Source organism: Canis lupus, chromosome 16, assembly GCF_003254725.2.
Source record: "Canis lupus dingo isolate Sandy chromosome 16, ASM325472v2, whole genome shotgun sequence".
NCBI lineage: Eukaryota > Metazoa > Chordata > Mammalia > Carnivora > Canidae > Canis > Canis lupus.
The window spans coordinates 5,051,298-5,063,479 of record NC_064258.1 but is presented as its reverse complement, the minus strand read 5'-3'; the positions used below and the strand labels follow the sequence as shown (position 1 = coordinate 5,063,479).

Below are 12,182 nucleotides of genomic sequence, written 5' to 3'. Positions count from 1 at the left end.
TCGGCCTGGGGCATGATCCTGGGGTCCTGGGATCAAGTCCCATTTCGGCTCGTTGCATGGAGCCTGCTTCTCCCTCTGCCTGTGTCTTTGCCTCTCTCTCTCTCTCTCTCTCTCTCTCTCTCTGTCTGTCTCTCATGAATAAATAAAATCTTTAAAAAACTTAAGCTTTTGGCACTTTCCTATATCTAAGTCATACTTTGATATTAAAAAAGAGAAAAATAGAAATGAACAGTAACAAAAAAAAAAAAAAACAAAGGAAGGAAGGAAGAAAGAAAAAAGAAGAAAAGGAGGAGGAAACATTTTGAGGAGAGAAAATTAAACCACCTGTACATGAACTTCTGCCTAGAAACTGCCACACTGCTGTCTGTGGGTTGACTGATCTCTACAATCCACTTCAGCTATAATTGTCAATGATTGTTTGAACTAGAAAAAAAATAAGGTGAAAATTTGGGAATAGCAAAGTAAAGTTAACACCAACTTTTATGCCCTGATATTATGATTGTCAATGGACCCACTAACAAGAAAATGATACTAACTATAAAAATTCTAAATTGCTGTGTCAAGTCCTCACTTTCCTTCCCCGAAAGCTATGGCTACCTTGTGCATCATAACACTCACTGTAAATTAGAAACCTCATTTTACTCCTTTCATCTGCAGAGACCAGTGCTTAAAGAGGGTGTGCTTGAAATGGACTTTACGATTCAAATTCAGTTGCACAAAATCTTACCACTGTGAGCAAAAATAAAAAAGCTTCCTTCTGGGGCACCTGGATGGCTCAGTGGTTGAGCATCTGCCTTTGGCTCAGGGCGTCATCCCAGGGTCCTGGGATGGAGTTTGGCATTGGGCCCCCCATAGGGAGCCTGCTTCTCCCTCTGCTTCTCCCTCTGTTTCTCCCTCTGCTTCTCCCTCTGTTTCTCCCTCTGCTTCTCCCTGTGTTTCTCAAGAATAAATAAATAAAATCTTAAAAAAAAAAGCTTCCTTCTATTATATTGTGATCAGACAATACCTCAAGTTTACAGATGAGCTCTGTGTGGCCACTACAACCAGAGTTCACTTAGGTTAAACTCTGATCCAAACATCTAAGAAATCTAGGAGCAGGTGAAATCAGCATTGTGGAATTTGGTAGGAGGGAAAAAGTTGTCGCTACACATTCAGCAGAATGTCACCTTCTTCCTACTGTAACAGAAGTCCGCAGTCATGCTTTCTAAGTAATTAGAGGATTGAGTCATTATATCTTGGCATGATTATTCTTTCTTTTATATAAATATGGCCTCTAAATTAAGAAAAAATAGAAAAAAAAGAAAAAATAGTTTTTGTAGAAATAAAGGAAATAGCATCTACTGAGCTCATAACATGTATCCAGGATTTTAACTTCCACCCCTCGTTTAATTCTAAAACATTATTTTCATTCTATAGCTGACAAAAGCGAGCCAGGCAATATAAACACATAGCCCTAGCTAGGGACATGCAAGCTGGGTCTAAAGTCTGGGTCTAAAGTCCATTCTCCTTCCATAGACTCTTTTTAAGGAAGGCACCCTATAATTCACTCTGTTTTTAGAGTCATTCACTGCTTTAGGTAAGTGCTGACGTATTGGCATAAATGCTAGATCACAACTTCAGTTTTACAAGAAATGTATCTTTCATTTGCTATAAATCAAAGTTCTTTATCTTTGCCTTCATTCTTCTGTTTGGTAAAAATTTGACCTCAGATAATTAAAGATGTCCTCAATTCTGGGCATCCCCATTCCTGAGGTGGCCCACAGATCTTGGGCGATTGATGAGTGTGAAAACTGGTTATTACCTGTGCAGGCTGGCTCTGTCCCATCTCATCAGACCACACAGGTTGTAGCTATGTCATGCAGAGTTCAGGACATTCTCAGTGTGGTTCAACGTCTGATAATTCCTTGATCTTCCCTGGGACTCAGGAAAATTTGTTTGATTTTCTACTCCACACTAGGTCAGGGGACGCCCTGGAGGCTGGCTCTGGCCATGCTGCTATATTTCTCTAACAATCTTAACACTACAGGACTGCATGTATGTGGATGGGGGTTGTTGAGAACAGGGGGATTTTCTTTCTTTCAAGCCTTCTTCTCTTGAATATTTATACTTATTTGGGTCTTCAGTTACTTTTCCCTCATCCTCAGTACAGAAGCTTTGAGGTCTAAGGAGAGGAGAGTGGGTGGAATGCCTGGGTGGCTCTATTGATTAACATCTGCTTTCTGCTCAGGTCATGATCCTGGAGTCCCCAGGATCCAACCCTGAGTTGGGCTCCCTGCTGGGAACTCTGCTTTTCCCTCTCCCTCCGCCCCTCCCTCTCTCATGCTCTCTTCCTCAATCTCACTCACTTTCTCTCTCTCTTAAATATGTGGAGGCCGAGAAAAATTAAGACCATTGCCTTTGTCAACAGGGGCCCAGGACCCATGATTGGGTCCTGCAAAGGATCCTCTGAAAAAGGGGGAAATGTGGGACCCAGGAAATCTAACAAAAATCCCCTACCCCTGGACAAGCAGAGCAGGACTAACTCCATTTTGTGCTACCCCTGCCATCTCATGTAAAACCCCCCACACCACCTGCCTGTAGTTTAAGGCACTCCCTCACCCGAGTTTAGCTATTAAGCACACCCTTATCAGAAACCAGCACACTTAGGAATGCGGGACCTCTGACCTTTAACCAGCCAAGGAATGAGAACCCCTCTTTTGCCCGCCAAACCTGTGCGCCAATTCTAACCAGAATAATAGGCTAGTTCAAATGGTCACTATAAGGTAAATCGTAATTCAATTGGCCACCTGCGTGTGGACCAACATGACTGTGCAACTTTCTGCGTATGTTACAATCTCATTGGCCACTGGCCCCTATAACCCTGCTGTGCTTCTTAGTCTCGGGGTCCAAGCCTCTGCTCTGCTGTATGGAGTATACTTGGACCCAAGCTTGAGCTTGTAAATAAACCCTCGTGTGTTTGCATTGGTGTCGGCTCCTTGGTGGTTTCTCGGATTCGCAATCTTGGGCACAACAAAATACATAAATAAAGTCTTTAAAAAAAAAAAAAGGAACAGAGGATGGGTTAAGGTACAGGAAAGGGAAATATTCTCTCTGTTAAATGACACATTCTTTCAAATCATTTTTATTATATGAAGAGTGGCATTGGCTCTCTTAAACTGGCTTGACCGTAACAATTCTTCCTGGAGGCAATGAATGCCCACTTAGAGTGTTGGAAAAACTGGGCTTGTATATACTGTGAAATATTAGATATAGTATCCCTCTATGCTGAGCATATAATCAACACTCAGTAAATATTTAATTGAGGTAAATGAAATACTATAAAAGAGGTCATATATTTGCCGGCCTAGAGAAGTTCAGAGCAGGGTCCTCAGGAAATGGGACATTGATAGACACATTTTGGTGGTAGAAGAAGAAAGAATCTGCAATTTAGTAGAACACGTGGAAATACACAATATAACACTTCTGTGCATAAATTTCATTTGTCTCAGTACAAAGGAATGGATTCAGGGCACCAGTAGCCCCACTTCTTCAGAGACTCATTGCCTTCTTGGTTGTTAGTCCTCTACTCATATCAAAATTTGATACAATTTACTTTAGCAATAAAACTAATTTGCATAAACATGTTAACTCCCAAGTCATTTGAACTTTAGCATTTTTTTCTTTAGTGTTGAAATGAAAGGTTTGTATCTTTAATAAAAGATTTTCATGTGTTGGAGTGGTAGTCTGAGAGATATTATTAGGGCTGGAACGGACTTCTTGTTTCAAAAATTATGCTGTACCTGAGACTTGCTTTAAAATTAAATATACTTCAGTAATTATAGTTTATATGTGGTGGTTCTGGTAGAGGAGGGGGGTGGAGGAAACTGGAGAGTGAAAAGTCTAGAGTCATCCCACTTGCTTCTTTCCTTTCACATCAGTTAACTGTAGTTTCTTTTCTTTTTTTTTAATTTTATTTATTTATTCATGACAGATAGAGATTGAGAGAGAGCGAGGCAGAGACACAGGCAGGGGGAGAAGCAGGCTCCATGCAGGGAACCTGACATGGGACTTGATCCCGGGTCTCCAGGATCACACCCTGGGCCAAAGATGGTGCCAAACCACCAAGCCACCAGGGCTGCCCCTGTAGTTTCTATCATTCATTCATTTATCCAGATACTTATTGCTAGGTATTGTTGCTAGCATTCAGAAACAAGATTGGTAAACGGTGGTCTCGACCTGGGAGAACTTACCGGCTAGTGACAGAGACAGATGTGTGAACACAAATTTCAATAGAAAGTAGGTCATGGGATAGAGATCTGAACAGAGTGCTACACCATCCCGTTGGAAATATAGCCATGTTTAGGAAAACTAAGAATGTTTTCTAGATGCATCTGGGTGGAGTCTTGAAGAATGAATGTGTTTCTAGGTGAGGGAGAGAGGGAAAGAGAAGAGGGACACACCACGAAGAAGAAACTGTGTGCAAAGACAAGGGTTATGAAAATAAATCATGCGTGTTTAGGGAAGGCATAACTAATTTGATGTGGCTGGACCATGGGCAGTATGGCAGGTTATAAGACCAAAAATGTAGGTTGGTGTGCATTTAAAAAGGGCTTAATAGTCCACATCAATGACATTAACTTCATTCTGTGGACAATAAAAAAGACCTCAAAAGTTTTTAAGCAGAGAAGTGACATGAGCAGGTATACATTTTAGGAAAGGTTGTACTCAAAGTGTGTAAGGGATGGTTTAGAGGGAGAAGGTGGTAGAGGCAGCAAGACAAGTTCACACAGGAGCCAGAAGAGAAGTGCTTAAAACAAAACAGTTTCAGAGAACATATGAAGAAAGATTTGGAAAGAGCGTAAAGAATTAGAATAAAAAGGACTTGGTTTGAAAGGGTCTCTTTTCTTAATTTGGGTTCTCTGAGCAAACCTGAGATGAGGACCTGAGTGGATGAAGTACCTGTGTGCTGGTAGGGGAACAAGATGTGACAGCGATGGATGCAGCCAGCAAATAGCACGCCATCACCAAGTGTGACCACAGCCACATCTCCCAGGGAAACCCTGCAGAGCCAAGCAAAACACATTCCTCAGAAGGATCATACTGTAGAGGGAGGGATTAGGGCACTTAATATTTATTTCTTCTTACCTTCAAGTGGGAAAATGGGGAGGCAAAAGATACACCACATTTGTTTGTAGAGTGAATAGGATGCACGAAAGTGTCAAAACAAGTCTAAAAGCTGTTAAAGTTATTGCTGAGGACAAAAATGAAAGTGGTTGCTTAAGAAATAAGACCAAAAAAATTAACAATTATTTTTTTGGAGAATTTCGACCAAAAGAAATAATTGGTTGAGAGAGAGAGATTGAAGATGAGAGAGTCTTGTGATAACTAAGGGAAAACAGTTTCCAGAAATGTTGGAAGTGCATGGGATCAAAACCACAGCTTTGGCCACTGGCAGTAGATCCAAGAGAATAGGATGGACATTTCTCCCTCTGAAGTGAAATGGAGAGAAGGAAAGATGGGCGGGTATGAACACATTTTGAGGTACAGGGAGGTCCACTGAAGGAGCTCGTGTCTAGTGGTTTCTTTCTTTCTTTCTTTCTTTCTTTCTTTCTTTCTTTCTTTCTTTCTTTCTTTTCTTTCTTTTTTTTTTTTGTCTAGTGGTTTCATTTTATGTTCAGTAATGTATATAGATGAACCTAAGAGAGAGACTTGTCTAAGTCACAGACAAGATGTATGAGAGCTGAAAATTATCTATTCATCACTGTATCTTCAGTGTCCAGCAGTGTGCGTGGAAAATAGCAGACTCTCAGAAAATAAGTTATTAAGTTGCATGAATAAATTAAAAGTGGGGCATTCTATCACAGTAGGAGGAGTCAGAAATATGTGGGTTCAAATCCCACCTTGCTGCATCGCATTGAATAAATTACTTAGGTGTGCATTCTTAGGACTCTCATGAAAATTAAATGAATGAATGAATACATAATATTTGATACACAGCAAAATAAAAGTAATTATATATTATTTGTATTCTGCTTATTATCTTAATGCTCAAAATAGTCAGTATCCTTGATATTGGGATATGCACTTATCTCTTTATTTTAAGGAGAAGGCATTTGTAAAGATTGTAAAGGAAGGCATATATTAAAGTTTAGCTTTTTAGTAGATGCCTCTTTAGTGTTATAATTTTCTACAGTAAAGCAAGAGTGAATTATTTGAACAATCCCCTCCTAATGTAAAATATATTTTCTCATCCTATTAGAATTAAAAATTGCATCCAAAATTTGAAAAGGAGGTTACCCAATGTTGTTGGATTTTAGAGCTTCCCTAAACGTAATCCGGTGCCAGGAGGGAGAGTTAATACCACAGAAAACAGAATTAATATACAGCAGGTTTCTGAGAAGTTTGAGAAAGGACAAAAATCAATAGAGTGAGGTTTAATCAAGATAAATGGAAAGCAATTGACTAGGGAAAGACGGAACCTGAAGAAAAAGAATTAAAAAAGAAGTGAAAGCCAGAAAATTATAGGTTTGGAGTCATTAATGTGGTGGGAAAAGCACTAAGGTGATAGTCATCAATGAATTTGATGTGGAGCAACATTGAGGGGCTACTGAGAAAAAGGGTGCATGTCCAATGAGAAATTATTAACTGACATGTTGTATATATGACCTGGGAAATAACCATCTTTTCTTTTCCCTACAGTGATGAGTCCAAATATAAAATACAATATTCCATTTTTCTATGGCTCTTAGCTTGTATTCCTTGAAATGGCTTTGAGATATTTTTAAAAATACAACAAAAATACCGCCCCCCCCCCCCGCCCTGATCCACCTGGAGAATTATAAGGCTTGTCAGATCACACTGGATCACTCCTCTTCCTAACACATGCCACATCTCATCATCCTGTACCTTTCCTTTTTTCTTTCCGCTGCCTGGACCTACCTTACTCTGGTTCTAGATATTCAATTCATTCTTTCCTCCAAGCTAGCCTCAAATGTAATCTTACATTGGTGAAGACTGTTTTGGATTCTGCTGCTGTTTCCAAAATGCCATGCTGCCTTCCATTTGATTTTCCCATCCTGAGAAGCAGGACAGGGTTGGAGGAAAGAACTAGGACAGGAGAGAAAGTTGAGGGCCAGTGGGTTAACTTGGACAAGACCGAGTCTAGAGATTCAGATTTCAGAATCATCTACATTGAAGAAAGCCCCAATAGACATGGTCATGAAGTAGAAGGCACACTCTATGAGAGATGTTTTGCACAATATGGAGACATTTGGGGAGATGAATAACCTCCACAGATCTCCTTGAAATCATATCACTAGATCTCTGCACCAGTTATCAACGTATTGCCTACCAGCTCAGGTGCATGAAAAGGGGGGCCAGAATGTAAAACTAGATAGCTAACATCATTCACTTAGCGGTTCTTTCTTGGAACATGAATTTAATACTTCATCAAGGAGCAAGAGATGGGGTGTACCCTTGCCAGGAGACACAAGAGTACCAGGAATGTTGCTCCTTCTCTAACACTGCATGACATAGAAGGTGTTGGCGTTGGCTGGCACTGCACCAGGAAAGGGCTCTGTGGAAGGTTGAGGGCCCTGGCATTCGCGTCATATGATCCAGCGGATCCTGTGATACTATGGGTGTTAATGGTAGGGAAAGATTCAATGTGAATTTCATGGTAAGCCCCAGTGAGAAAATACTAACACAGTCCCTGGAATTTGAAGCAGGGCCATGTAGCAAAGAGTTATGTCACTTTAGAGACGCTTCCTGGCATGTTACTGAGCCCTGGTGGAGACTGAAAACTTGATCACGCGGCATCAAATGACTACTGTATCTAGAACTGTTCATTGAGAGCTGCATTATGTTGGATCAGCAGAGTCAGAAAGTCTGGCGAGCCTAGTAGCAGGCGATCACAAGATGGGAAAGTACATCTGGAAGAGTCCCTAAAGGGCCAGAGGACATGAGCAAGCTGAAAAAACAGGTCTCCTAGACACCTGTACCAGGAACACACCCCAGCCCTTTTGGGGCCCACTCCCATGGGCATATGGCAGGTCCTGTGTAAGTGGAGGCAGAAGGAGGAAAAAGCCCGTTTGGTTTATGAAGGAGTCTGGGTGGTATGTGTGTGAAAGCTGAAAATGGCTGGCAGCTACATGACAGCCACATTCAAAGGTGGCTTTGAACACAGCTCGGAGAGCCAATCCTCCCTGCGAGCAGAGCTGTGAGCAGCGCATTCCACAATTTGTGACATGAGAATATTTGTATATTCTGGAGTAGGTTAAAGCTCCTTTGTCTATTTGTAGCACTTCGGCAAGTTGTGGTGTAAAGAATAATTAAATTCTCTCTCTATAACAAGCACTGCCCTCTTCCTCGAATTGTACTGGATTCACAGCACAAATTCATGTAGGTGGCTTAAGTTAGAGTAAAACAAAGATTAGTGTGAATATACGAAAGTGTATCTTGGAAACGAATGCGCAGCAGGAACAATTGCGCCAGGGATAGAATGTCACTGGGGCTTTTGTCTCCTCTCTGCTCTTGCCTTTGCCTTCCATCACCCGTCCTCCTTCTCCTCTTCTTCTTCATCCTCCTCTTCCTCCCTCTTCCTCCCACTCTCCTTCTCCTCCTCTCCTCCCCTCCCGTTTCCTCCTCCTTTCCTTTCAGGGCTAGCCTCCCCTCCTATGCTCAATTCTGCTACTGAAGCTGTAAAACAGCGGTCATTAGCTCTCAAAGAATGTCTCTTCTGTGACCTTCTGATGATCTGAAATTGTATTCCCAAGTCCAATTGGCCTAGGGAAGAAGTTCATTGGCCCAACTATTTTTCACCCATGGTCCAGTCAGCGATGGTCCATGAACTGGACTCATATAGTATCAAGTCATTGTTACCATGCAGATGAGGGGAGAAGTGAATGCTGTTAGGGCCAGGGTGGGGCCGGGGCAGAGGTGGCAGGGGACATGGCTGTGTAGGCAGTCCATTTTATTAGATGCCTATTTGCTTTCATCTGGTGTGGACACTTCTTCCAAAATACTTGGCTCTTGGGATACCTGGGTGGCTCAGTGGTTGAGCATCTGCCTTTGGCTCAGGGTATGATCCTGGAGTCCCAAATTGGGCTCCCTGGCTGGAACCTGCTTCTCCCTCTGCCTATGTCTCTGCCTCTCTTTCTGTGTCTCTCATGAATAAATAAATACAATCTTTAAAAAAGTCACAAAATACTTGGTTCTTTACAAATATAAATGAATCGGATGATAGAAAGGCCCTGTTCTCAATAAACATGGCAGCTAAGGCTCTTGTTTCTAGGATTGCCCCACATGCCACCCCTGCTTGCATAAATCACAGCTCTCAATCCTGCCACTGCCAATTCCTTCCACTTTCTGCAGATCCGTTTACTGGAATTGGGGAGTTTCCAGCTGGATACAGGGAATGGATTACTGGCAGGTAACTGTATGTCTTAGGCAAACCTTGGACCTTTGCAGGATTGGGAGCCATTTTCTGATTGCTTCAAGGCCCAGACAATGGGAATGACCAAGGAACATTTCTACTTATTTTGGGGTGGGTGGGGCACAGCAGAGGGGGCTCACAGGTGTTCTGTCCAGTTCTCTTGGCCTTGTCATTGAGGGAGATTTATTATAGATTTAGTTAACTTTCACTACTCGTTTACAACACCGTGAGTTTTCACTTTCTTACTCTCTTAATGTTGTGAAAGTGGAAATGAGGCTGGTTTTCATCCCTAACAGGAGCCTTAAAAAGTGGGTATGGGTTACAGTCCACCATTGAACAGCTGGGGCTTGACCTGCATGGCCCACCTACACGTGGATGTTTTTCCCATCAATGCAGTAAGTACTGTAAATGTATGTTCTCTTCCTTATGATTTTGTTGTTAACATTTCTCTTCTCTAGCTTGCTTGATTGTAAGAATATAGATTATAATACATATACAAAACAAAATGTATTTTAATCAACTGCTTATGTTATTGGTAAGGCTTCCAGTCAACAGTCAACAACTGTTAGTAGTTAAGATTTTAGGGAGTGAAAAGTTTTATGTGGGTTTTTGACTGCCTCCTAGAGGGGGGTCAGGGGCCCTTAACAACCCCACGTTATTCAAGGGTCAGCTGTACATAATTTCTTAACCAAAATATTTTCTTTTCTCTTATTTCGAAAACAGGTATCTACTGGAGTCCCTGGATGGCTCAGTTGGTGAAGCATCTGCCTTTAGCTCAGGTCATGATCCTGAGGTCCTGGGATCGAGTCCCACATTGGGCTCCCTGTTCAGTGGGGAGCCTACTTCTGCCTCTCTCTCTCTGCCTGCCCTTACCCTTGTGCTCTCTCTCTCTCTCTCTCAAATAAATAAAATCCTTGAAAAAAGAAAATAGATATTTACAATTTTTACTGGAGTCAGCACATACTTCAGGGCATACCTATAAGACAATGGAACAATGATCACAGTGGAAAGCTTTGGTTATACCTTTAGACTATGGAGTTTTACTCTCTAATTTACTTTGTGAGAAATGTTTAGCTAACTGGAAAAGACTGCCTATTTTTCTATTAACCTGATTTGGTTTTTCTTTATATCTAATTTCTGAACAGTAGAGCACTTTTAAACATTATAATTAAAAATAAAATAGGCTAATTCAAAAATTTATGTATCATTAAAAATAACCAGAATATCCATCTGTTGTGGTTAAACATATAATTTGTTTTAAAATATGAATATGAGGAATATAGTAATTCAGAAAAGCAGCATGGGAAATAACTAAAAACATAATTCCAAATAGGCTTTCCCACCTATTAGTTTTAAAACCCTAGCAGGATATAAAAGGAAGTTAGTAATTAATAAAGTGTTGGAAAGAGTGGGTAGAGATTTAGTTAAGTAAATCAAGGAGAGGATTTTGAAATATGAATGAAACAGTGTCAACAGCATTTTATGGAAGAATATTAATAAAGGCTACTAAGTGAGTTCAGAAACATTTCGTGCATTTCAAGTGCTGTTGATTCCACTAGGTAATGATGCTCCATTATAAGAACAGTCAATATTTGGATGACACAAGATTAAACAATAGATTGTCTGAATTGGCCTTGCTCATTTGACTTGCAAGATAATGTCCCTTGAATTGAGAAGCATATATTAATATTCATTTTGAGTTTTGAAGTGCTAAATTAGGCTACAAATCCAGACTAAAATGTAGTAATGCAGATTTGGAAGCATGAAAACTGTTTAAGGGTCAGCAGACAAATAGTAAAACCCATGATAGCCAGTTTTAATTTCAACTGCTCTAGTGGAGCAACACTTGATAATGGGAATGAGAAATCCATAATAGAGAGAATTGGTAAGTGATATGTAGCAAAAGGAGAAATCAGATAAGGCTTTGACAGAGAAGATGATATTGTCAAAAAATCTTATGAAATAAAAATGAAGATTGTGAAGCATAATAATAAAACAAACAAATCTGGAACCACCACCCAAACTGAGCAAAAACATTTTTACCAGTGCCACTGAAGCTCCAAATATTTCTCCCAGTTAAATGTCTCCTTTGTCCTCCATTTCAGATTGGACTGAATTTTGTAATCATTCTCTTGCTTCTCCTTATAATTTTACCAGATACAAATGTATCTCTAAGCAATGCATGATTTGGTTTTGGAGTTTCTGAATTTTTAAAAATGATTCATAATATATGTGACTTTTTAAAATTGCCTCTTTCACTCAACATTTTAAAGATTCATTCACGTTGACATATGAACTTATAATCCATTAATTTTCACTGTTGGATAGGATTCCACTTTATGAATATGTCATAATTTATTTATCCATTCTTCTGTTGATGGGAATTGTTTTGTTTTGTTTTTACACTTTAAACAAATCATGAACAATGCTTCTGTAAACATGCTTATGTATATCTACCGATGCACATTTGTAAGAGTGTCTACAGAGCAGCACCATCTAATAGACTTTCTGTAATGATGGAGAACGCTCCACATCTATGATGTCCAATGTCACAGCCAATACCCACATGGATCTTTGAGTACCTACAATATGGCTGGTGCAACTGAGAAAATTAATTTTTATTTAATTTAAAATTTTTACATAATTGATTTTATGCATTTAATTTCCAAGAAAAATCAACGTATGGAGTGTTGAAAAAATTTATTTTGATGCAAAGATGAATGGAAAAAGAGGATAGTCCATGCCATAGAGTTTCCTCATATTTCTTTAC

The 12,182-nt window shown here is 40.1% G+C and overlaps 1 long non-coding RNA gene across 4 annotated transcripts in view; it reads left to right on the top strand.

Annotated features, from left to right (window-relative positions):
• The window catches only part of LOC112650939 (uncharacterized), a 115,626-nt gene extending 105,286 nt beyond the window's left edge, over positions 1–10,340 (top strand). For 2 of the 4 annotated variants that reach the window (XR_004805706.2, XR_003130527.3), the window contains 2 exons: positions 9,709–9,807; positions 10,136–10,340. This is a non-coding gene — a long non-coding RNA (uncharacterized LOC112650939). Of the gene's footprint in view, positions 1–9,351; positions 9,410–9,708; positions 9,808–10,135 lie in introns of all 4 variants that reach the window. The other 2 variants (XR_007402819.1, XR_007402818.1) reach the window with 2 other exon arrangements.
• The last annotated feature ends 1,842 nt before the right edge of the window (positions 10,341–12,182 follow it).